Here is a 23,859-nt window from a genome sequence, read left to right as displayed (position 1 = left end):
GGTGACGTGTGGGCAGGCTCGACGATAGAAGACGCCTGGCGAGAGAAGAGCTGGATCCCCACACAGCTTCCACCACCAACGGAGCTGAAGAACACCGGAGCCGCCAAGCCCTGCACCCCAGGTGGCCGCTGTCTTCAGCAGTCAGACCCGGTACTGAATGGTAGCTGATTTCTCGGCGAGGAGGTGGAGTTGCAGTCCGGCCTTTAAGGTGATGGTGATGATGATGAATGAGTGACAGCTGGTCCTGAGGATGAGTGACAGCTGTCACTCCCAGTGGCTCTGGCGCCCTCTCGTGCTTGAAGCCCGCATTCCAAGCAGGGCGCGATCTGGTGGTGGTGGGCCAGCAGTACCTCCTCTTCAGCGGCCCACACAACAGGACCCCCCCCTCAACCAGGCTTGTCCGGGTGCCGGGCGTAGAATTCGGCCAGGAGGGCCGGGTCCAGGATGAAGCTCCTCTTCACCCAGGAGTGTTCTTCGGGTCCATATCCTTCCCAGTCCACCAAATACTGGAACCCCCGGCCCTTTCGACGAACGTCCAGGAGTCGGCGCACAGTCCAAGCCGGCTCCCCATCGATGATCCGGGCAGGCGGCGACGCCGGTCCGGGGGCACAGAGGGGAGAGGTGTGGCAGGGTTTGAGTCTGGAGACATGGAATACCGGATGTATCCGCAGTGAAGCTGGCAGCTTCAGCTTCACTGCAGCTGGACTGAGGACCTTCACGATGGTGAAGGGTCCTATAAATCTGTCCTTCAGCTTTTGGGATTCCGTTTGCAGAAGTATGTCCTTTGTGGATAACCAAACCGCCTGCCCGGGCTGGTATGCAGGGGCCGGGGAACGCCGGCGGTCTGCATGGGCCTTAGCCCTCGTCCGGGCTCTGAGCAGGGCAGAGCGGGCGGTACGCCACACCCGACGGCACTTCCTCAGATGGGCCTGGACCGAGGGCACCCCGACCTCTCCCTCCACTAGCGGAAACAATGGGGGCTGGTACCCCAAACACACCTCAAACGGGGAGAGGCCGGTGGCAGATGAAACTTGGCTATTATGAGCGTACTCGATCCAGGCCAGATGGTCACTCCAGGCCGTCGGGTGCGCGGAGGTCACGCAGCGGAGGGCCTGCTCCAGTTCCTGGTTCGTCCGCTCTGCCTGCCCGTTCGTCTGGGGGTAGTACCCAGACGAGAGACTGACGGTGGCACCCAGTTCCCTGCAGAAACTCCTCCAGACCTGGGAGGAGAACTGAGGACCACGATCTGAGACAATGTCTGCTGGAATCCCATGCAGACGCACGACGTGGTGGACCAGGAGGTCTGCAGTCTCCTGGGCCGTCGGGAGCTTCGGGAGGGCCACGAAGTGGGCCGCCTTGGAGAACCGGTCCACTATCGTTAAGATGGTGGTGTTGCCCTGGGACGGCGGGAGGCCCGTGACAAAGTCCAGGCCGATATGAGACCAGGGGCGATGAGGCACAGGCAGAGGCTGGAGGAGGCCTTGGGCCTTGTGATGGTCGGCTTTGCCCCTGGCACAGGTGGTGCAGGCCTGGACATACTCCCGGACGTCGGCTTCCATAGATGCCCACCAGAAGCGCTGCCGGACCACTGCCACGGTCCTTCGCACCCCTGGGTGACAGGAGAGCTTGGAACCATGACAGAAGTCAAGGACCGCAGCCCTGGCCTCTGGTGGGACGTACAGTCTGTCCTTCAGACCTGTCCCCGGGTCCGGGCTCCGTGTCAGGGCCTCCCGGACGGTCTTCTCCACGTCCCAGGTAAGGGTGGCCATGACAGTGGACTCGGGGATGATGGTTTCAGGGGGGTCTGACAGCTCGGACTTGACCTCCTCTTCATGCACCCGGGACAGGGCGTCAGATCATTGGTTCTTAGTCCCGGGGCGGTAGGTGATCCGGAAGTCAAAACGCCCGAAGAACAGCGACCAGCGGGCTTGCCTGGGGTTCAGACGCTTCGCGGTCCGGATGTACTCCAGGTTCCGATGGTCCGTGAAAACCGTAAATGGTACCGATGCTCCCTCCAACAGGTGTCTCCACTCCTCAAGAGCCTCCTTCACCGCAAGAAGTTCCCTATTGCCGACGTCATAGTTCCGTTCAGCTGGGGTCAACCTGCGGGAAAAGTAGGCACATGGATGGAGAACCTTATCGGACTCCCCGCTCTGGGATAACACGGCTCCTATCCCTGAGTCAGAGGCATCCACTTCAACAACAAACTGGCGCTTGGGATCGGGCTGCACCAGAACCGGTGCAGTCGAGAACCGGCGTTTCAACTCCCTAAACGCGGCTTCGCACCGATCCGACCAGGTGAAGGGGACTTTTGTGGAGGTCAGGGCTGTCAGGGGGCTAAACTACCTGACTGTAGCCCTTGATGAACCTCCGGTAGAAATTTGCAAAACCGAGGAACTGTTGTAGTTTCCTACGGTTCGTTGGTTGGGGCCAATCTCTCACCGCCGCAACCTTGGCCGGATCAGGGGCGACGGAGTTGGAGGAGATTATGAACCCCAAGAAGGACAAAGAAGTGCGGTAGAACTCACACTTCTCGCCCTTCACAAACAGCCGGTTCTCCAACAACCGCTGTAGGACCTGACGTACATGCTTGACATGGGTCTCAGGATCCGGAGAAAAGATGAGTATATCATCTAGATATACGAAGACAAACCGATGCAGGAAGTCCCGCAAGACATCATTAACCAATGCTTGGAAAGTCGCGGGCGCATTGGTGAGGCCGAACGGCATGACCAGGTACTCAAAGTGACCTAACGGGGTGTTAAATGCCGTCTTCCACTCGTCTCCCTCCCGGATCCGAACCAGGTGATAAGCATTCCTAAGATCCAATTTCGTGAAAATTTGGGCTCCATGCAGGGGCGTGAACACTGAATCCAACAGAGGTAACGGGTATCGGTTGCGAACCGTGATCTCGTTCAGCCCTCTGTAATCAATGCATGGACGGAGTCCGCCATCCTTCTTGCCCACAAAAAAGAAACCAGCACCCATCGGGGAGGTGGAGTTCCGGATCAACCCGGCAGCTAACGAGTCCTGGATGTAGGTCTCCATTGATTCGCGTTCCGGACGTGAGAGGTTGTACAGCCTGCTGGACGGGTACTCAGCGCCCGGTATCAAATCAATGGCACAATCGTACGGACGGTGCGGGGGCAGCGTGAGTGCCAGATCCTTGCTGAAGACGTCAGCAAGGTCGTGGTACTCAGCCGGCACCGCTGCCAGATTGGGGGGGACTAAAACCTCCTCCTTAGCTGTCACACCGGGTGGAACCGAGGATCCTAAACACTCCCGGTGGCAGGGTTCGCTCCACTGAACCACAACCCCAGACGGCCAATCAATCTGGGGATTGTGTTTTAACACCCATGGAAAACCCAAAATCACTCGGGAGGTAGAAGGTGTTACATAAAACACAATCTCCTCCCTGTGATTCCCAGACACCACCAATGTCACTGGCTGTGTCTGGTGTGTGATTAGTGGAAGAAGGGTGCCATCTAGTGCCCGCACCGACAATGGTGACGGTAAGGCCACTAGAGGGAGCCCAACCTCCTTTGCCCATCTGCTATCCAGCAGATTCCCCTCCGACCCCGTGTCCACCAGTGCTGGGGCATGAAGGGTTAGATCCCCACTCAGGATCGTGACTGGGATTCGTGCGGATCGTCGGGGTTTCCCCACGTGGGTGTTGTGACCCACCCTTAGCCCAGTCTCTAAGGACGAGTGCTGCTGTTTTGACCGTTTGGGGCATTCTCTCTGTGTGTGCTCGGTAGAGCTGCAGAGAAAACACTCTCCACGGATCAGCCTCCTTTGTCTCTGATCTGATCGTTTTTTGGCCCTGCTCGTTTCCATAGCAACGTCAGTAGGGGGAGCTGTTGTCACGTGGAGAGCCCTGGCAGTGGAGCGTGGGGAAGACGGCTTCCTTTCAGACCCGGGAGGAAGAGGGACAGCTTGTACGTGGCCACGGCCCTCGTCTCGCTGCCGTCGGTGTTCCGTTAATCGGTTGTCTAACCGTATAACCAGGTCGATAAGCCCATCTAAATCCCGCGGCTCGTCCTTCGCCACCAGGTGCTCCTTAAGGACCAGAGACAGTCCGTTTACAAAGGCGGCGCAGAGCGCAACAGCATTCCAGCCGGCTCGCGCTGCCGCGATGCGGAAGTCGACTGCATACTTCACTGCGCTCCGACGCCCTGCCGTATCGACAGCAGCACACTTGAAGCGGTCTCGCCTCTATGAGGGTGGTCGAACACCTGTCGGAACTCCCTCACAAACTCAGTATAAACCGTTAGGAGCCGTGAATTCTGCTCCCAAAGCGCCGTAGCCCAGGCGCGTGCCTCTCCTCGAAGCAAATTTATAACGTAAGCCACCCGGCTAGCGTCTGACACGTACATGATGGGACGCTGTGAAAAGACGAGCGAGCACTGCATCAAGAAGTCCGTGCACGTCTCCACACAGCCTCCGTACGGCTCCGGAGGGCTTATGTATGCTTCAGGGGAAGGTGGGGGGGTTCGTTGAACGACCAGCGGAATGTCTGTTTCTGGCACACGGTCAGCAGGAGGAGGTGCTGCAGCAGCGCCCTGAGCACGCGCTTCCACCTGGGCGGTGAGAGCCTCCATCCTACGATTGAGAACACTGCTCTGCTCGGTAACTAAGTCCAACCGAGTGGTAAAGGCGGTTAAGATGTGCTGCAGCTCACCCAACACGCCTCCTGCTGGCGCCTGTGCACCTCGCTCTTCCATTGGCTGTTCAAGCGATGGTTGACGCCCCTCGGGATCCATGACGCTGGCTGAGAAATCCTGTTGTGAAAGTGTCGTGACACGGACCCACAACAGGGGGCGGTAATGAACGGACAATGGATAAGCCAAAAGTAACAATTTAATGTTGTGAATCGCACAACGACATACAGACAATAACAATATGGAGGACTGTCAATCATACACCAGGTGACGTTTGGGCAGGCTCGACGATAGAAGACGCCTGGCGAGAGAAGAGCTGGATCCCCACACAGCTTCCACCACCAACGGAGCTGAAGAACACCGGAGCCGCCAAGCCCTGCCCCCACGTGGCCGCTGTCTTCAGCAGTCAGACCCGGTACTGAATGGTAGCTGATTTCTCGGTGAGGAGGTGGAGTTGCAGTCCGGCCTTTAAGGTGATGATGATGAATGAGTGACAGCTGGTCCTGAGGATGAGTGACAGCTGTCACTCCCAGTGGCTGTGCGGGCTTCAAGCAGGGCGCCATCTGGTGGTGGTGGGCCAGCAGTACCTCCTCTTCAGCGGCCCACACAACAAAGCAGTTTTGATGTAATCCTTCAAAGCCTATATAAAGTGAAATCTTGATCCAGAATCCGGATCTGGATCACCTCTAAAATTCAGTGGAGTCTTCCATAGCCAAATTTCTATCTGTGGTGGAAATTTGGTGAAAATCCGTGAAATAGTTTTGATATAATCCTTCAAAGCCTATACAAGGTGAAATTTTGATTCAGAATCTGGATTTGAATTCCCTTCAAAAAAATCATGACAATTAAGCTTTAGGCTGTTAGTGGTCATCAGATGATCCACTGGGATTACTTTGTGCACTTCCGTGACCGGTTTCAAACAGCTACAGAGATGACCGACAACAAAGTACTCGTGAGTACTCATGTTTCCGACAAGCGACCTAGCTATTAGAAGCATCCCAGCATGCATTCAATGGAATGTAGTAGCTGTTAACGTTAAGAACTGAGGCACATATTAATTCCAAATTTTACAGAAGTGTGATGTTGTGTTATGATGAATCGTTTTTAAGTAATAACTGTTAATTTTGATGCAGACACAGTGAAAGCTGCAGCTCTGAGAAGATTTGGTGCACCTGCAGCCATGAGTCACAATCGCAGTCTGTCAATAACCATCTCTGCTCAAGGCTCAGCTTTGTGCACAATTATTCTGAGTGTTGTTATCAATAAATTCAAAAAAAAAAAAATTCATCTGCTGCTGGGGAAAAACATCGCAGAGACATTCATGTTCACAGCAGGAGCTGAGAGGAGCGAGGAGCAGCATACACACACACACACACACACACACACACACACACACACACACACACACACACACACACACACACACACACACACACACACACACACACACACACACACACAGCGAGCTTCACAGCACACACACATACATTCCACCTCCAAATTCACACTCTCTCAAAGTAAAAAAAAAAAAAGCTTGCCACAAAACACAAAAGGGGTAAAATCCTGAACATGTGGTATACATTTATTTCCAAATGTAAACTCCACACGATCGCGAGATCACCGGCTGCAGCTTTGCCTTTTGTTCTCTCATGATTGTGGCACGTTAAATAACGTCCAATAACTCCTGGAAATAATGTATTCTGACTTTTTCCAATGTAAGAAATCCATCTCCGTGTCCAGGCAGTCTATTAAAAACAGTGTCATGGAGATGCCCCCATGTTCATGTCCACAGCTTTAGTAAACCAGCATCCACACAAACAGCGTGTCACCACACTTTAGGTTCCAAAATCCGACACTCTGAAAACGTTAAGAGCTTCGGGGTGAAGTGTGTCATCTCCTGTCTATAAATCCGAGCCATCACTTTCGAACGAAAGCTCAGAAGCTTCGTTTTCAGACAGAGCAGGTCTGTTTTCCGCTGTCTGTCAGTCATCAGGATGTTTCTGTTCATTCTAAAATGTACATCACATGCAGAAAAATGCAGAGAATTTCCAAGTGAGACGTTTTCTGGAAATGCACCTGCTAATGCTCAGGGTGAGAGGAATAAAATACATCAGCGATCACTAATTATTAGCACGTGTGCGGAGAGACTTAAAATGAGTACCGTATTTTCCGGACTATAAGTCGCACCGGAGTATAAGTCGCACCAGCCACTTTATCCATTATAAAGAAAAATAAACCATAAATAAGTTGCACTGGACTATAAGTCCCATGGACATACAGGTATGTTAACTTAACATGAAAAGTTCAGATAATAATATTGTGACGGCTACCGTTTTCAGATGCATATTTCACCAGTCGTAACTTACAATCTGCAGAGTATGATTTTCTTTTTGGTGGCATTTTTCGGGCCTTCTCCGTTGTCTTGTTATGTTATCAGTAACGTTGAAATTTTTATTTTTCTATGGTAGTCAGAAGTCGCAGGAACAGTCACACAAGCCTCGAGTGCCCTCTCGTGAGCTACATTTACCTACAGATATGTTTGTATTTTGTGGACCACATTGCGAGCCGAACCATGCAGCACCTACCTGCGCAGCTCATGACCACCCAGCGTTGTCGATCCAGCTCCTTCCAAGTGCAGACGCTAATCCTCCGCCGTCGCTCAGTGCTCCCATGCAGCTCTCAGCGTCAACTCTGCTCACACTGATATCCAAGGGTTGAAGCTGTTTTGTTAGCCGTCCCGGAATAAACACCATGTTCGTCTGCTTCAAACGCTATTCACAATCTTCGACGCCAGCTCCTTCCAAGTGCACACACTAATCCTCCGCCGTCGCTCACCCGGTGCTCCCACGCAGCTCTCAGCGTCAACTTAAACACTCTGCTCACACTGATATCCAAGGGTTGAAGCTGTTTTGTTCGCCATGCCGGAATAACAGCAAGCACCGTATTCGTCAGCTTCACACGCTGTGGGTGAGGTGAGGAATACGCGTCCAACGTTCTGTTCTCTGATTGGTTATCGCGACCAGCGTGACTTATAGGACGGCCGCCATACTACAGTGTCCATGATGCATTGCATTTCCTTTTCTGGTGGCCATTTTAAAACATAGATCGACTCTGTCACGTAAAATTGTTTTGTTACAGTAAATTAATTGAGATCCTACCGGTATATTTTTCATTTATAAGTCGCACCGGAGTATAGGTCGCACCCCCGGCCAAAACATGTAAAAAAGTGCGACTTATAGTCCGGAAAATACGGTACTTTTATGTTGTCTTGCTAACTGGGACATTAAAAAATGTGCAATATGTCCTTTAATGAAGTCTTCCATGGCCTAATATCTATCGGTGGTGAAAATTTAATCAAAATCCGTATAGCAGTTTTGACGTAATCTTCAAAAGCCTATAAAGTGATACCTTGAGCAAGAAACCAGATCCGGATCCATGGTAGTGATAGTGTCACTCCACCATGAAGTTGTGCTGGTGCAGCAGTCAAAACTGTCACAATGTACAGATTCTTCAGTCACAACTACAGAAGCCAGTAACTTCTTCAGTGTTGTCTGGCTGTCTTGGCGTCTCATCTCCTTCCATGGTTACTCCAGTTTTGAGATCTGTCTACTCCTGACAGATCTGACATACTGTTCATATTTCTTTATGACTGATGTAAATAAAGTCCAAGACATATTATGTGACCTACAAATGTTTGTGTATCTATCCTCTGACTTGTATAAAGAAAACTGGCTGTAAAAGGGATGATTTGTATTTATTAATAACACTTATACTCACAACTCTAAATCACAAAAAGTTGGCACAGCGTGGCAAATGCATATACCCACGTCCCCACCCTAGCAGGGATGCTCTCATTTACTTTAACTTGCATTTCATTGCAAAGTGGAGGAACACAAGATATTTCATGTTTTATCTGGTTAACCCAATTAAATTTATGCATAAACATGCATTTTTGTATTTCAGGCCTGAAACATCCAAGGTGTTTGGTCAGAGGAATCAGTATTCTCTATCTTTTTTGGAGGAAATGGACACAGCATAGTTTGGACCAATGACAAAAAGGACTGTCCAGACTGATCAGCAACAAGTCCCAAAGCCAGGGTTCATCATGTATGGGGTTGTGTCAGTGCTGTGGGAAAAGGTACTTTACACTTCTGTGGCAGGAGTATTAAACGCAGAAAAGTACATTAATATGTCAGAGCAATATATGCTGCCTTCATAACATTTTTTTCCAGGGATGCCCAAGCATTTTTCAACAAGACAGACAAAACAACATTCTGCACACGGCACAGAGGCATGGCTGTGGAAGTCGGGGGTGTGGTTTGCAGTCCTGACCTCTGAACAACAGGGAATGTGTGGAGAATTTTGAAATAAAAAAATGCAACATTGACTGTTGCACACCTGAAGATGTGTTGGCAGAAAGAATATGACAACACCTGAAACACTTCACCACTTTTATCCTCAAAGCCAGAACATCTTTCATTAGGTGTTGTGAGAAGGAATGGCATCATTAAAAAGTGGTAAATGCTTCAGCATCCCAGGTTTTTTGGAATGTGTTGCCAGCCTTGAATGCAGTAATGGAAGCAGAAAGTTTGACCACATTATGCCCATTTTGGCATCTCTTCACTGGCTTCCAGTCGCTGCAAGATCAGATTTTAGGGTAATGTTATTGGCCTAAAAATTGTTCATGGATTTGCACCTCCCTATCTGGCTGACCTGGTAAGGCCCTATGTACCAGCTCAGGCCCTACGTTCACAGGGTGCAGGACTTTTATGTGTTCCCAGGGTGAATAAAAAGTCTGCCGGTCACAGAGCTTTCTCCTACCGTGCCCCAGCTCTGTGGAAGGATCTCCCGGCACACATACGACAGTTGGATACTGTGGAGACTTTTAAATCACGTTTAAAGAGTCGTTTGTTTTCCTTGTTTTAACATTAGTTTTATTGTGTGATGATGTGTTTTTATTCTTGTGTTCCTTTATGGTTTTGTCTTTTTATTGTGTTTTAAAATTTTTAATTCAATCTGATCTCATCGCAAATTGGCACTAGATAAATTAATAAATTTAAATTTGAATTTTAAGTATATCAACAAATGAAATTAAGTTTGTCACAAAAATCCCAAAAGTAAATGTGAGGATCTTGTTTTTTTTTTTGTTTTTTTGTTTTTTTTTGGGGGGGGGGGGGGGATGCTTGTTTGTTTATTGGTTTGGGATTTTCCATATCATCCCAACTTTTTCTATTTTAGTGTTATAAATTCCCTTATTACTGCCTTAGTTGGGACGGTACAGGACTGTTTTATTGTGTTTTTCCTTCAGGCGCTCACATGGGCAGCTAAGGGGTCCTTAGGCCGGTAGTATTGGGCCGTTCACAGCAGATTACATCATTCTACTTTCACTCTGTCTGCGTTTGTGATGAAGGTTGGTTAAATGAGTTGTATACAAATGCTAATGAGTTCTTTTAATATGTAAATGAAGCGGCAATTTGGCGCTAATTCGTGTGCTATGCTAAGATGTTTCTTTGCATGTTCCTCATTTCGTGGCTAAGCTAAGCTAAGCTAAGCGATGTTCATGTTAACCTGTTATTGAGCTAGCTCATGTGTATTTTATTTCTTTATTTCAGATACCAGACAGTACAGACGCTATTGTGCAGATGTTACAGATATTATAGACAATTTATTCACACAACATTGTTCAGAGAGTCAGTGGGCATTCAAAATGTACCAACAACTGAGCTGTAAGCCGTAAAGTGGATCTCTGCTTCACATTAAAGACCCACAAAAGTTTATCTGTGTCTCTCTAATCGGAGTGTTGATGTGGATGAGGTGCTCCAGTGAATCCCCCTAAAGTCAATACAGTCCTAGCTCTCACCAACACTGGTCCTTCGAACCCGGATTACTTCACCCATATCAGCGAAATGGACATAATGAGAACATCATTCGGGACAAGTGAAGCCACAGGACGGCCACTCCAGTTACCAGCTCACCTCCAGGGTACCAGGGTACCTTCCTCTGTCCCTCATGCCTTATACTGCTCCAAATAGAGATGACATCATAGGTGCTAGTGCACAACAGCTGCAGTCACTAAGCCTACAGACCAGGTCTGTTAATCAAGATGGCCAGCTCCTCCCAGCACTCGGGCAACCAACGTGCCATTCCCATGCAGCAGCAGTCGATAAGGTGAGCCAGTGGAGCACAGCGGTACAGTCTAACACGTCTCAGCTTACCACCAGTATATGAAAGGCCCCCATCTCCAGCCTTAAGTGAATGCAGCATACAAAGCCATTCCCTCACAGAAGACAGCTTCAGTGAGCCTAATTATCCAGCGTCACAACTAGTGCAAACCAAACCATGCCTCCTGCCAGATGATAGAGCCTGGGCATGTACACACCCAGTCAGCATGCAGCCAAGTGCAATCACTGCCAGCGCCATAAGCACAGTAACGTGGTCTCATGTTACAACATCAATTACCTCAAGCCACAACCAGGGCCAAAATGACATTCTCATCCAGTCTCTTCCAGCAACATTAACATATACAGCACAGTTTAGAGTAGTTCCCAAGCAGTTTGAGCATGCTACAGCCAACACCATCTACGTCATACCAACCAGCCTATCAAATAATGAGTCCTGCAACTACGGCTGCGAACGTCCTGCATAGTAGCACAGTCACACCTATGTCAGCCCAATACCAGCCCAGTTCTGCAGCTCAAATGTATCCAATATACCAGCCGTCTCCAACTGTACTGACTCCAACATGTCAAACCCCGCCTCCACCAGCACCGCACCCTGTGCTTCAACCTGTGGCTCTAGAAGCAGCGCTACGTTACAATATCAGCCTCCCGGCACTCCTGCAGCAGCCCCACAGTCTGTCTACCAGCCCCCATCAGCTATTACTTCATCGCCTACTTGGCCCCCACAGGCTACCACGACACAGCCCATGTTCCAGCCATACAGCTACCAGCCAGGCCCACCTCTACAACCTGTGCTCCAGCCACAGCTTCCGCCCACAGCGCAGCCTGTTTACCAACTGGGACCCATAATGCCAAGTCCAGCACCTCAGGTATGCAATACACTCCAGCTACAGTACACTATACTGCAGTCTCCATACAGTTTCCAGCCGCCGAAGCAGCCCGTTCCTGTTCCTGAACTGCCTAAGCTGGTCCATGACAGCGAGAGAGAATTTACTGACCTCAAGATGGCCCTAGATCACCTGCTTGGCCCCCACACAGAGCTGTCAGAGCACTACAAGTATCGTGTACTCATGGAGCACCTGGTCCTAGATGAAGCTAAGCTAATTGCTCAGTCCTGCAGACAATATAAAGCGCCTTGGGGCAACTGTTTGTTGTGATTTGGCGCTATATAAAAAAAATTAATTGATTGATTGATTGATTGATTATGCTCAACCCTACACGGCTGCTATGGAGGCATTACAGTGCCAGTATGGACAACCACATCAGCTCAAACAAAGTGAGATTGCTGCAATCCTGAACGCGCCTAATGTTAGACCTGGAGACACCAAAGGCTTCCAAAGCTTTGCCCTCAGTGTGGACCTGCTAGTGGGAATGCTCACGTCACTAGAGGGGCCGAACGGGACAGAAATAACATCAACTGGCCATGTAGACAGACTGTTTAGTAAGCTGCCAAAGCACATGAGAGACAGTTTTGTAGAGCACTTCCAAGTACAAGGCCGTCTCAACACAAGTCGACTCAACCCTTACAACCTTAGAGACCTCGCTAATTGGTTCAAAGTAAAGGCAGAAGCTCAAAGACTCTCAGCAAAAATGGCGCGGCGGCACCGTCCTGAAGAGCCTCATGTCTCAAGGAGAGAAAGACACACTCCAGCCTCCAAGCCCAGAGTCTGTGTCTGTTTATCATGGCTCTGACAAGCCCAAAGCTGATAACAACCATACTGCGGAGGCAGCCAACTCCGAAACCAAGTCGCAAAGGTCCAAGAAGTTATGTCTCTTCTGTAAGAGCACAGAACACTATCTGTCCCAATGCACTGACATCATACAGCATTCTCCAGATGACGTCAGGAAATGGCTTGAACGCAGTAAGCGCTGTCGTAACTGTGGCAGGACCAACCATCAGCCTGAGGCCTGCACCTTAAAGAAACCATGCAGCGAGTGCCAAGAGATTCATCTGAGGGTTCTACACAATGTTGCCAAGTCAGAGTCATGCGTCTACCTCATCACTCCACGTGACCAAGCTACACTCAGTAACTCCAAGCAAGGAGGAAAAGTGTATCTCAAGGTGGTTCCCATTGTGATAAGTCATGGCCGCAAGTCACTGAGGACCTACGCCATACTGGACGATGGGGCTGAACGGACAATAATACTACCAGCTGCAGCTCAACGCCTGGGCCTCAGAGGTAAAGCAGAGACACTCACTCTATGCACCATCTGCCAAGACGTCGCCCATCTTGCTGGTGAGTCCATTTCTTTCTATGTTGCCCCATTAGCACACCCAAAGAAGCGCCACCTTATCCAAGACGCCTACACAGCAAGCCAACTAGCACTAGCAGAGCAGTCGTACCCTGTAGCTGTACTACAGAAACGCTACCGCCATCTACAGGGCCTCCCACTACCAGATTTTAGTGAAGTGCAACCACTACTATTAATTGGCGCAGATTGCACACACTTGATCACAGCTAAAGAGCCAGTGAGAGTTGGTCCAAAGGGCAGCCCAACCGCTATCCACACAAGCCTCGGTTGGACGCTTCAAGGTCCAGACAGTATGATGTCTACTGCTGTTTCCTGTTACCTTACCTCCCTCACGCCAGCATCAGATGACCTCTATGGACATGTTGAACGTCTCTGGCAGCTAGATGTCCTCCCATTCCGGAATGAAAGGGTCGCTGTCCGGTCCCGTCTAGACCAAGAGGCCACGCACTGAACGAGTCAAGGTGGGTGACGCACTCCGCTACGCCACACCATTACTTCATATCAAAGGTGCACCACCACTCAGGGCCACACCTGAAGCAGTCCTGCCACTTCTTCGTAGCACAGAGAGGCGACTAAAGAGAGACCCAGCTTTAGCAAAACAGTACGAGACCGAGATCCAGAAGCTCATCAGTGGAGGCTGTGTTGTTAAGCTCAGTGAAGAAGAGGTAAAGGCATCCAGTGAGTCTTGGTTTATACCCCATCACCTCGTTCACCATAATGACAAGTTCCGGCTTGTGTGGGACTGCTTATTTGTGCACAATGGCCTCTCACTCAATCAACAGCTCCTAGCAGGTCCCACTCTTGGTCCATCCCTCATCGGTGTCCTCCTACGATTCCGGCAGTACGCAGTGGCCATCAGCGGAAATATCAGAGCAATGTTCCACCAGGTTCGCCTCCTGCCCGATGACCAGCCAATGCTAAGATTTGTCTGGAGAAACCTGCAGCGTGAACAACCGCTTGAGATCTACCAGTGGTGCGTCCTGCCATTTGGGACAACCAGCAGCCCCTGTTGTGCCACATTCGCCCTTCAGAGACACGCTAAAGACCATGTTGAAGGTAATGAAGACATCCTGCAGTCCATTGAACAGTGCTTCTATGTCGACAACTGCTTGCAGAGTCTTTCAACGCCCGAGTCAGCAAAACTTCTCAAACTACAAACTACGGCAGTTCCTTGCTTCAGGCGGGTTCGAGATCCGGCAATGGGTGAGTAACATTCCAGATGTCGTGGCTCATCTACCCCCTACAGCCCGGTCTGAGAGTGCAGAGCAATGGCTAGCCGAGAAATGCCCTGATCCCCAAGAGCCAGCGCTGGGCCTACGATGGCACTGTCCAACCGACTAACTCGGTTTCTGAGCCAAAACTCCCGAGAGTCGAACACTGACCATGCGCCATGTGTACAAAGTGCTCGCACGGCAATACGACCCGCTTGGGATCATAATCCCCTACACAACAAGGGCTAAAGTCCTCGTGCAGAAATTGTGGGCAAAGAAAAGGAGCTGGGACGACCCTAACCTCCCACCAGAGATCATCGAGGCATGGTCAAGCTGGGAGAGAGAGCTTCCTGAATTGGCAAATGTGTCTATCCCTCGAACATATGCCCCACTAGAAGTGGCTACAGAAACCACAGAGTACACTCTTCATGTTTTCTGCGATGCCTCGGAACAGGCATATGGCTCAGTCGCCTATCTTGCCACCACAGCTAAGAATGCAGTTCATGTCTCCTTCATCATGGCGAGGTCGAGAGTAGCCCCGAAGTGCCAACAGTCAATGCCACGTTTAGAGCTCTGTGCAGCGCTAACAGGAGCTCAGCTGTCCTCCCTCATTCATCGAGAGCTCGCGCTAAACATCACAGAAACTTACCTGTGGACTGATTCAACTACGGTCCTGACCTGGCTGACATCAGAGTCCTGCAGATTCAAGGTCTTCGTTGGCACAAGAGTCTCAGAAATCCAGGACCTGACTGCCTCACACACCTGGCAGTATGTTGACACAACGAACAACCCTGCGGACGACTTAACAAGAGGCAAGACCTTGGCTGAGCTATCTACTCCACACCAGTGGATCCAGGGTCTGGCATTCCTCCCATCTCCTATGCACAAATGGCCTTCAGCTCCAGACTCTGTCCATCCAGCAGACCCCGTGGAGCTCAAACAGACCATTTTCTGTGGCCTCAGTCAAGCTCGCCCTCCAGATTCACTACCTGACATCGCACAGTTCGTGAGATGGGCAGACCTGCTGAAAGCTACATGCCAGAGGCTTCATGGGGCGGCTGCTGTTTCATCATCACCTCCTCCTGATCTCCACCATGCTGAGATCCATGTGCTAAAGTCCTGCCAGGCAGAGACCTTTCCCGAAGAAGTCAAGTGCCTCAAAGCTGGAAAGCCTGTACCCCTGAGCAGCAAGCTGAGCTCACTCACTCCAGAGATGGATCAAGAATCAGGACTTATCCGAGTTGGAGGTCGACTTAGACGCTTGGAATCTGGCCCAATCGAGATCCACCCTGTCGTGCTTGAACCTCGTCATGCTGTCAGAGGACTCCTCATCAGAGACACCGACGCTCGACTGCTCCACCCAGGCCCTGAAAGAGTGTTCGCTGAACTCAGGCGGCAGTATTGGATCATAAGAGGACGTCAGGCCGTAAAAAGGTATCAGAGGACCTGCCCAGAGTGCACCAAATGGAGAGGAAAGCCTTCAGTCCCCTTGATGGCAGACCTTCCCCCGGCATGCCTGAGACTCCTGAAGCCCCCATTCTACTCCACCGGGGTGGACTGTTTCGTTCCTTATGTTATCAAAGCTGGCCGCCGGAACGAAAAGCGATGGGGAGTGATCTTCAAATGCCTCACAACACGTTGTGTCCACCTCGACCTGCTGGCAGGCCTGGACACCAACGCCTTCCTACTAGCACTAAGAGGGTTCATAGCACGAAGAGGAACCTCCGCAGAGATACTCTCAGATCAAGGGACCAATTTCCGAGGCGCCGAGAAAGAGCTCAAGGAGGCATTTGCTGCTATGGTCCCAGAGCTACAGGAGAGACTCTCCAAGAACCAGATCAAGTTCCAGTTCAACCCACCAGCAGCACCTCACTTGGGAGCGTGAAATACAGTCAGTCAAGAAAGCTCTCCAAGTCGTCGTTGGTGTACAGTCCCTCCATGAAGACGTCCTTATCACCCTTCTGATCGAAGTCGAGGGCATCCTTAATGCCAAGCCCTTGGGCTACGGCACATCAAACATCGCTGACCTGGATCCAGTGACGCCCAACATGCTGTTGATGGGGCAGCGGGATTCCTCCCTACCCCAAGTGTCCTATGCTCCTGACACCCTCACAAGAAGACGCTGGCGCCACTGTCAGATGACGGTGGACCACTTCTGGGCGCAGTTCCTGAGACACTACCTTCCTTCCCTCCAAGTCCGGCAGAAGTGGCGGTGGCCCACCGATGACCTCGTGGGGGGCACAGTCACCATAATCATTGATCCCCAGCTTAAAAGGGCGCAGTGGCCCATCGGGAGGGTCGTCAGGGTGATCGAGAGTCCAGATGGTCGGGTTCGGTCGGCTGAGGTTTATGTCGGAGAGAGGACCTACCTGCAGCCGGTTGGCACGTCTGGTCAGCTGCCTGCCATCCCACAGGATGATGGGACCAGTCCAGGACTTCGGCAGCACCACCAGGAATTTAGTAGTTTACATAATCGCTAAGCTATTCTGGGGGCGGCTGTTATAAATTCCCTTATTACTGCCTTAGTTGGGACGGTTCAGGACTGTTTTATTGTGTTTTTCCTTTAGGAGCTCACATGGGCAGCTAAGGGGTCCTTAGGCCGGTAGTATTGGGCCGTTCGCGGCAGATTACATCATTCTACTTTCACTCTGTCTGCGTTTGTGATGAAGGCTGGTTAAATGAGTTGTATACGGATGCTAATGAGTTCTTTTAATATGTAAATGAAGCGGTGATTTGGCGCTAATTCATGTGCTAATGCTAAGACGTTTCTTTGCATGTTCCTCATTTCGTGGCTAAGCTAAGCGATGTTCATGTTAACCTCTTTATTTCAGATACCAGACAGTACAGACGCTATTGTGCAGATGTTACAGATATTATAGACAATTTATTCACACAACATTGTTCAGAGAGTCAGTGGGCATTCAAAATGTACCAACAACTGAGCTGTAAGCCGTAAAGTGGATCTCTGCTTCACATTAAAGACCCACAAAAGTTTATCTGTGTCCGGCCTCACTCTCTAATCGGAGTGTTGATGTAGATGAGGTGCTCCAAGTGAATCCCCCTAAAGTCAATACAGTCCTAGCTCTCACCAACATTTAGGGTTGTAGATTGTTCAATTATTATGGGCTCTGAAAATAGAGATCCATTTAGGAATTACAAATGATTGTAATTGTTAAATAATTAATGTGGTATTTTTGTTAAACTACTCTTGAATGATGATGCCCAGGTCCAAATCTAGGTGGCTCATGCGGGTGGGACAGCTGGAACAATTCTTTCACTCAGCAAGGATGATCATCGTCCACTGCTGTCGAGGGAGCTTGGAAAACTCCACATTGCAGTTGACTGCAGTTAAAATGTCAGATTTGCCCCTGTGAATGAGAGGATCATGAGGCTCAGACTCGCGCATTCACTGGGTTTTGCGTCTGTTGTCTGTCTATGCTCAGACTGCGGTGAGTGACATCAGACTTGGTGGTTGACTATTGCCCCAGACATGACACTTATTGGGTGACTTTAATGCGACCACTGGCACTGACTGGGCTGGTTATGAGGACTGCATTGGTACACATGGATCTGGTAACTGTGGTGGAAAATGGAGCAGTGCTCCTTGACTTTTCAAAAGCTGGAGGCTACGAGTTGCTGTATCCTGGTTTCAACAACCTGGTTTCAAGACTGGTGGTGTTACCAAGGAAATTGACAATGTCCTTGTGTGAAAACTCTGGAGAATTCTGCAGACCTATAAGGTCTACAAAAGTTCCCAGTTTGTGAATTCCGATCACAGACTTGTTGTGGCTCTCCCTCAGGATTCTCAACTGAATCCTCAGGGAAGATTAAATCTGGCCAGACTCTTTCTCAGGAATTTGTATGCAATCTGGTGGAGGACTTGCAGACATGGACACAAGTGGTGATTTGAATAGGTTTGTGGGTGTTCTTGTCAACCAGATCCTGAAAGTTGCTGAGGATTGGATTGGAGCATCACAACCCCTGGCAAAAATTATGGAATCACCGGCCCTCAGAGGATGTTCATTCAGTTGTTTAATTTTGTAGAAAAAAAAGCAGATCACAGACATGACATAAACTAAAGTCATTTCAAATGGCAACTTTCTGGCTTTAAGAAACACTATAAGAAATCAGGGAAAAAAAAATTGTGGCAGTCAGTAACGGTTACTTTTTTAGACCAAGCAGAGGGAAAAAAAATATGGAATAACTCAATTCTGAGGAAAAAATTATGGAATCATGAAAAACAAAAGAACGCTCCAACACATCACTAGTATTTTGTTGCACCACCTCTGGCTTTTATAACAGCTTGCAGTCTCTGAGGCATGGACTTATGAGTGACAAACAGTACTCTTCATCAATCTGGCTCCAACTTTCTCTGATTGCTGTTGCCAGATCAGCTTTGCAGGTTGGAGCCTTGTCATGGACCATTTTCTTCAACTTCCAAAGATTTTCAATTGGATTAAGATCCGGACTATTTGCAGGCCATGACATTGACCCTATGTGTCTTTTTGCAAGGAATGTTTTCACAGTTTTGCTCCTATGGCAAGATGCATTATCATCCTTGAACACTGATTTCCATCATCCCCAAACCTCCTTTCAATGAGGGATAAGAAAGTGTCCAAATATCAACGTAAACTTGTGCATTTATTGATGATGTAATGACAGCCATCTCCCCCAGTGCCTTTACCTGACATGCAGCCCAATTCATCAATGACTGTGGAAATTACATGTTCTCTTCAGGCAGTCATCTTTATAAATCTCATTGGACGGCACCAAACAAAGTTCCAGCATCATCACCTCTGCCCAATGCAGATTCGAGATTCATCACTGAATATGACTTTCATCCCAGTCATCCACAGTCCACGATGCTTTTCCCTAGCCCACTGAACCTTGTTTTTTTTCTGTTTGTGTGTAATGATGGCATTTTCGTTTAGCTTTTCTGTATTGTAAATCCATTTTCTTTAGGCGGTTTCTTACAGTTCGGTCACAGACGTTGACTCCAGTTTCTCCCATCGTTCCTCATTGTGTTGTTGTACATTTTTTGAGACATATTGCTTTAAGTTTCCCTGTCTTGCACGGCCTTTGATGTCTTCCTTGGTCTAACCAGTAATGTTTGCCTTAAACAACCTTCCATGTTGTTTGTATTTGGTCCAGAGTTTTAGACACAGCTGACTGGAACAACCAACATCTTTCTGCAACATTGCGTGATGATTTACCCTCTTTTAGGAGTTGATAATCCTCTCCCTTTGTTTCAATTGACATCTCTCGTTATTGGAGCCATGCATTACTGTCAGTCACTTGGTTGCAACAGCTCTCCAAGGTGTGATCACTCCTTTTTTAGATGAAGACAACGAGCAGATCTGATCTGATGCAGGTGTTAGTTTTGGGGGATGAAAATTTACATAGTGATTCCATAATTTTTCTCAGAATTGAGTGAGTCCATATTTTTTTTTCTCTGCTTTGGTCTAAAAAAGTAACCTTTACTGACTGCCACAATTTTTTTTTTTCCTGATTTCTTATAGTGTTTCTTAAAGCCAAGAAAGTTGCCATTTGAAATTACTTTAGTTTTGTGTCATGTCTGTGATCTGCTTTTTTTTACAAATTAAACAACTGACTATGAACATCCTCCAGACGCCGGTGATTCCATAATTTTTGCCAGGGGTGTACTAATGTCCATAAGAGGTGTTCTTTTATATCTGAGGTACACTCTAAATATTGTTAAGATGAGTCGTAGTGCACGGCTTGATAGAATCTTAGGCTGTACGGGAGCTACGAAAGCCGCCTGTGATAGCCCTGAGAATGGACAAGGAGGTATTTGTAGAGGAATCTGTGATCAGGTGACACACTGTGTGTATTCTTATGACCCTCATCTGCCTTTTAAGAGGAATCAAAGCGCTTTGCTTCTCCAAACCTACACCTCCCACCACTGTCGTTATGGAGGACAATGGTTCAGTCCTGCAAATGTCTTTGCTGTACAGTCCGAATGGCCTGGTCCTTTACGCAGGTGTGTAATGTTGATCCCTTGCTGGTGCCGGGTTCTTGTAGGTGATCTCCAGTCAGTTATGACACAATCAAATCTTGGTGACATCACAAAAGCCACTGAAACAGTGAGAGTGTGGAAAGTTCCAGGGATCTGTGGGATTGGAGCAGAGCTCTCTGGGTGGGTGGAGACGCTATTCTCTTGACACTGCAATAAACTGTCTTTGTTCAGTCAAGGAGACAGATCATCATCTCACAGATTGGAAAAACAGGACTTGTTGCTCCAATCCAGAAAACCAAAGGGTGATCTATGAATTGTAACAACTACTGGGGTATCACACTGCTCTCTGTGCTGGGGAAGGTGCTTGCAAGGCTTTATTATTAATAGGATTCAGTTCCAGCTACTTGCTGCTCAGTGACTGAAACAGTCTGGATTCAACGCCTAGGAACTTCAACCAACTGACCGCATTCTAGCACTGCGAGTACTCATGGAAAACAAGTACAAATATCAGCAATGCTTTTTTGTTGGGTGTGTTGATTTTGAAAAACATTTGACTTAATTGATTGGACTGCTCTCTGGGATATCCTGAGAATTTGTGGGATCCCCAACAAGTTACTGAACATTTATAGCCATCCTATACACAGATACTGTAAGTGCTTTATGGACGTAGTGGCAGAGACTCTGAGCTTTATCAAGTGTTGCATGCCTGCATGCACTGGGTGTTCTATAGAGTTGTGGAAACCAGTGATATGGTTGCTTTTGTTGGCAAGGAAAGCTTTACTGACCTTGACTTTGTGGATGATGCTGTGATCTGTACAGAGTCAATGGATAACCAGAATGCAGCACTTGAAAAACCAAATGTGGAAACAGAGTGACTGCATTTGTGATTGTCCTCAACCAGGACTAAGATTCCAGCTTTTCATGACTTCCTGGACTCACCCATCAGAAGTGCACCTGTATGTGGTGAAACTGTGGAACTTGTAGAGTCATTCACTTATCTCAAAAGTGACATACACGTCTCTGGGTCCTCGGCCTTTGAGATCGAGAGGTGCCTGGAAAGAGATTATGGAGTCATGAGGTCGCTGGACAGAGGTGTTTGGTGATGCCGATATCTTTGCAGAAAAATGAAGGTCCAAGTCTTTAGGGTCCTGGTGCTCTCCATCTTGCTGTATGGTTGTGCAACTTGGGCACTGACCAGTGACCTAAGGTAACAACTGGACAACTTTGGTACCTGGTCTTCCTGTGCTCCTGTATGGTTGTGAAACTTGGAGGCCAACCAGTGAAGTAAGGTGATGGCTAGATGTCTTTGGTACTAGGACTCTTTACATGATCCTTGGGTAATGCTGAAATTATTCTGTATCAAATGAGTGGTTACTTAGAGAGACTAAGATGAGGAGTATTAACTTGTTAGGGAGCATCAGCTTCGACAGTTTTGCCATGTGGTGCGTTTGTCTGTGCATGATCCATCACGCAGGTACCTGAAAGTTGAGGACCTCAGTGGCTGGAAAAGGCCAAGGGATAACCCACGTGTCACTTTGCTGTGGCAAATAGATGGTTATTTTAGAGATGTGGGAACAGACTGGTTTTCTGCCTGGATGGTTGCCATTCAAATCCCAAGGCAGTGATGTGGTGTTGTGGATGCGGTGAAGCACAGCACCAGTGCATGGTCCCAGACTTGGTCAGTTCAGTCACAATTCACTTAACATGCATGTCTTTGGAAGCGGGAGGAACAGTGGTGGCGCCAGTAAATTTTTGTTGGGGGGGCTGGGGGGGGCGGGGGTAAAAGTTGGAGGGGCTCCACAAAATGCCGTCGAAATGCACAATATATAACTGCTGCACAATATAAAACTGCTTTATAAATACCAAGGTATATGTTTTAGTCACCTGTGCTCCTCTAAAATGTGATATCAATGCACACACACATCACTTAGAATGATTGCCGAACAACGATATACAGCTTCTGTATATTCTGTTAGTGTGCAGCTGCGGTCAACGTGCTTGATGAATTCCTGCGCAAAAAGTAGTTCCCAGATAATTGTGATATATTCCTGTGAGATAATAAGTATATCTCATCTAAATCAATTGAAATGTACCAGTAATACAATTATAAAGTGAAGTTTTAAGAGTGGTCGTAATAAATATTTAGGAAACCTAAATTTTTGGAGTATGGAGTTAAAGTTGTCTCATTAATACTTGCAAATGCACACAGGGTGATTTACAAATATCCTTTGATTTGTACACATGGTTTGTGATCCACAAACACAAATTTCTGATTTGTAACTTGTGTGTGGGTTTTTACAAATAAATGTTTATTTGCAAAACTGAAAATTCTGTTTGTGAAGGGTGATTCAGCATTGGTGGATCACCGAACACACACATTCATCACTTTGCTCACCTTTTTGGAGTTGCACTCAAATCTTGTTGTAATGCAAATTACAATGACAATAAAGGCGATTCTGATTCTGATTCTTGCACAATATTGAGACATTCTCAGCGCAAAACTTCAGTTGAGATCCACAAATATGTCAGTCGCTATTCACATTATTGGCAGAATTATTGGGGGGCTTGGGGCAGCTTAAGCCCCCTCAATAATGAGCCAAGCCCCCCCTTGGCACCGCCACTGGGGAGGAAGCTGGACCACCTGGAGGGAACTCAAGTGAACATGAGGAGAACACTAAAACTCTGAACACACTGTAAAAATTATCAGGGTGATTCAACTTAAAAACTTAAGTTCAATTGCTGCCTTAAAAACACAAGTTAACTCAACTTCAAGAAAAGCTTTTATTCAACCAGGAAGGTAAGTTATAAGTTGGCAACTTATAGAAATGAAAGTCCACATGGGACGCAATCCAACAACCTTCTTGCTGTGAGGCAACACTGCTAATCACAAAGTCACTGAGCTGCTCCTCAAAATGAAAATCAATTAATATATTACTCATGAAATGCAGTCACAAATAAATTATGCACTCCAATTGGTATTTATTATTAGAAGGTGTTTTAAATTGGCTAATTGGGTGTTGTCTTCCTTGCTATGTCTTCACTATGTGTTCAAAGGCATACATTTAACCTTCTGTGATATTACTGAGACACAGTATGATAGTCGTAAAAATTAAAGAAATCAAGCTGCTGCAAATAGCACGAAACACAAAAAAGCAATTTTCCATTGACAAGAGCATGACAGGCGCAGATGCTTGTTAGTGCATCGACAGTCTGTTCAGTGAGCCATCTTCTGTTTTCAGTTTGCTGTGGAAAACCACCAGCAGAATGTTGAAGGTTGGTATAAAATATCTGCCTTCCACAGCTACAGAAATGTTGTGAATAGTGTGATGCTGCTGCCTATGTGAAGGCAGCCACAGAAAATGTGTGAGCTGATACTATTTGTGTCCTTACTGCTGTCACTGTGTATCAATGTGTGTGTGTGTGTGTGGTGTGTGTGTGGTGTGGGTGTGTGTGTGTGTGTGGTGTGTGTGTGTGTGTGAGGATGGCATGTCACTCCTCAGATGCCCAGAGCAATTTGCAAGCCTAACTTCAGTGATCAATTATCAGCACGTGTGCACACACGTGCGTGCACACACACA

At 48.1% G+C, this 23,859-nt stretch overlaps 1 protein-coding gene and 1 long non-coding RNA gene across 2 annotated transcripts in view; both read right to left on the bottom strand.

Moving 5' to 3' along the window:
- Positions 1-23,859, bottom strand: part of kcnip3b (Kv channel interacting protein 3b, calsenilin) — a 155,547-nt gene that overhangs the window by 120,020 nt on the left and 11,668 nt on the right. The gene's annotated exons all lie outside the window — the stretch shown is intronic.
- On the bottom strand, positions 7,955-23,095 carry LOC117510807. The gene is made up of 3 exons (XR_004560817.1): positions 22,970-23,095; positions 16,952-16,956; positions 7,955-7,965 (listed from the first exon to the last, which is right to left on the bottom strand). It is a non-coding gene; the product is annotated as an uncharacterized LOC117510807 (long non-coding RNA).

Source organism: Thalassophryne amazonica, chromosome 5 (genome assembly GCF_902500255.1).
Source record: "Thalassophryne amazonica chromosome 5, fThaAma1.1, whole genome shotgun sequence".
In the NCBI taxonomy this organism is placed as follows: domain Eukaryota; kingdom Metazoa; phylum Chordata; class Actinopteri; order Batrachoidiformes; family Batrachoididae; genus Thalassophryne; species Thalassophryne amazonica.
This window is presented reverse-complemented; position numbering and strand designations above follow the sequence as displayed.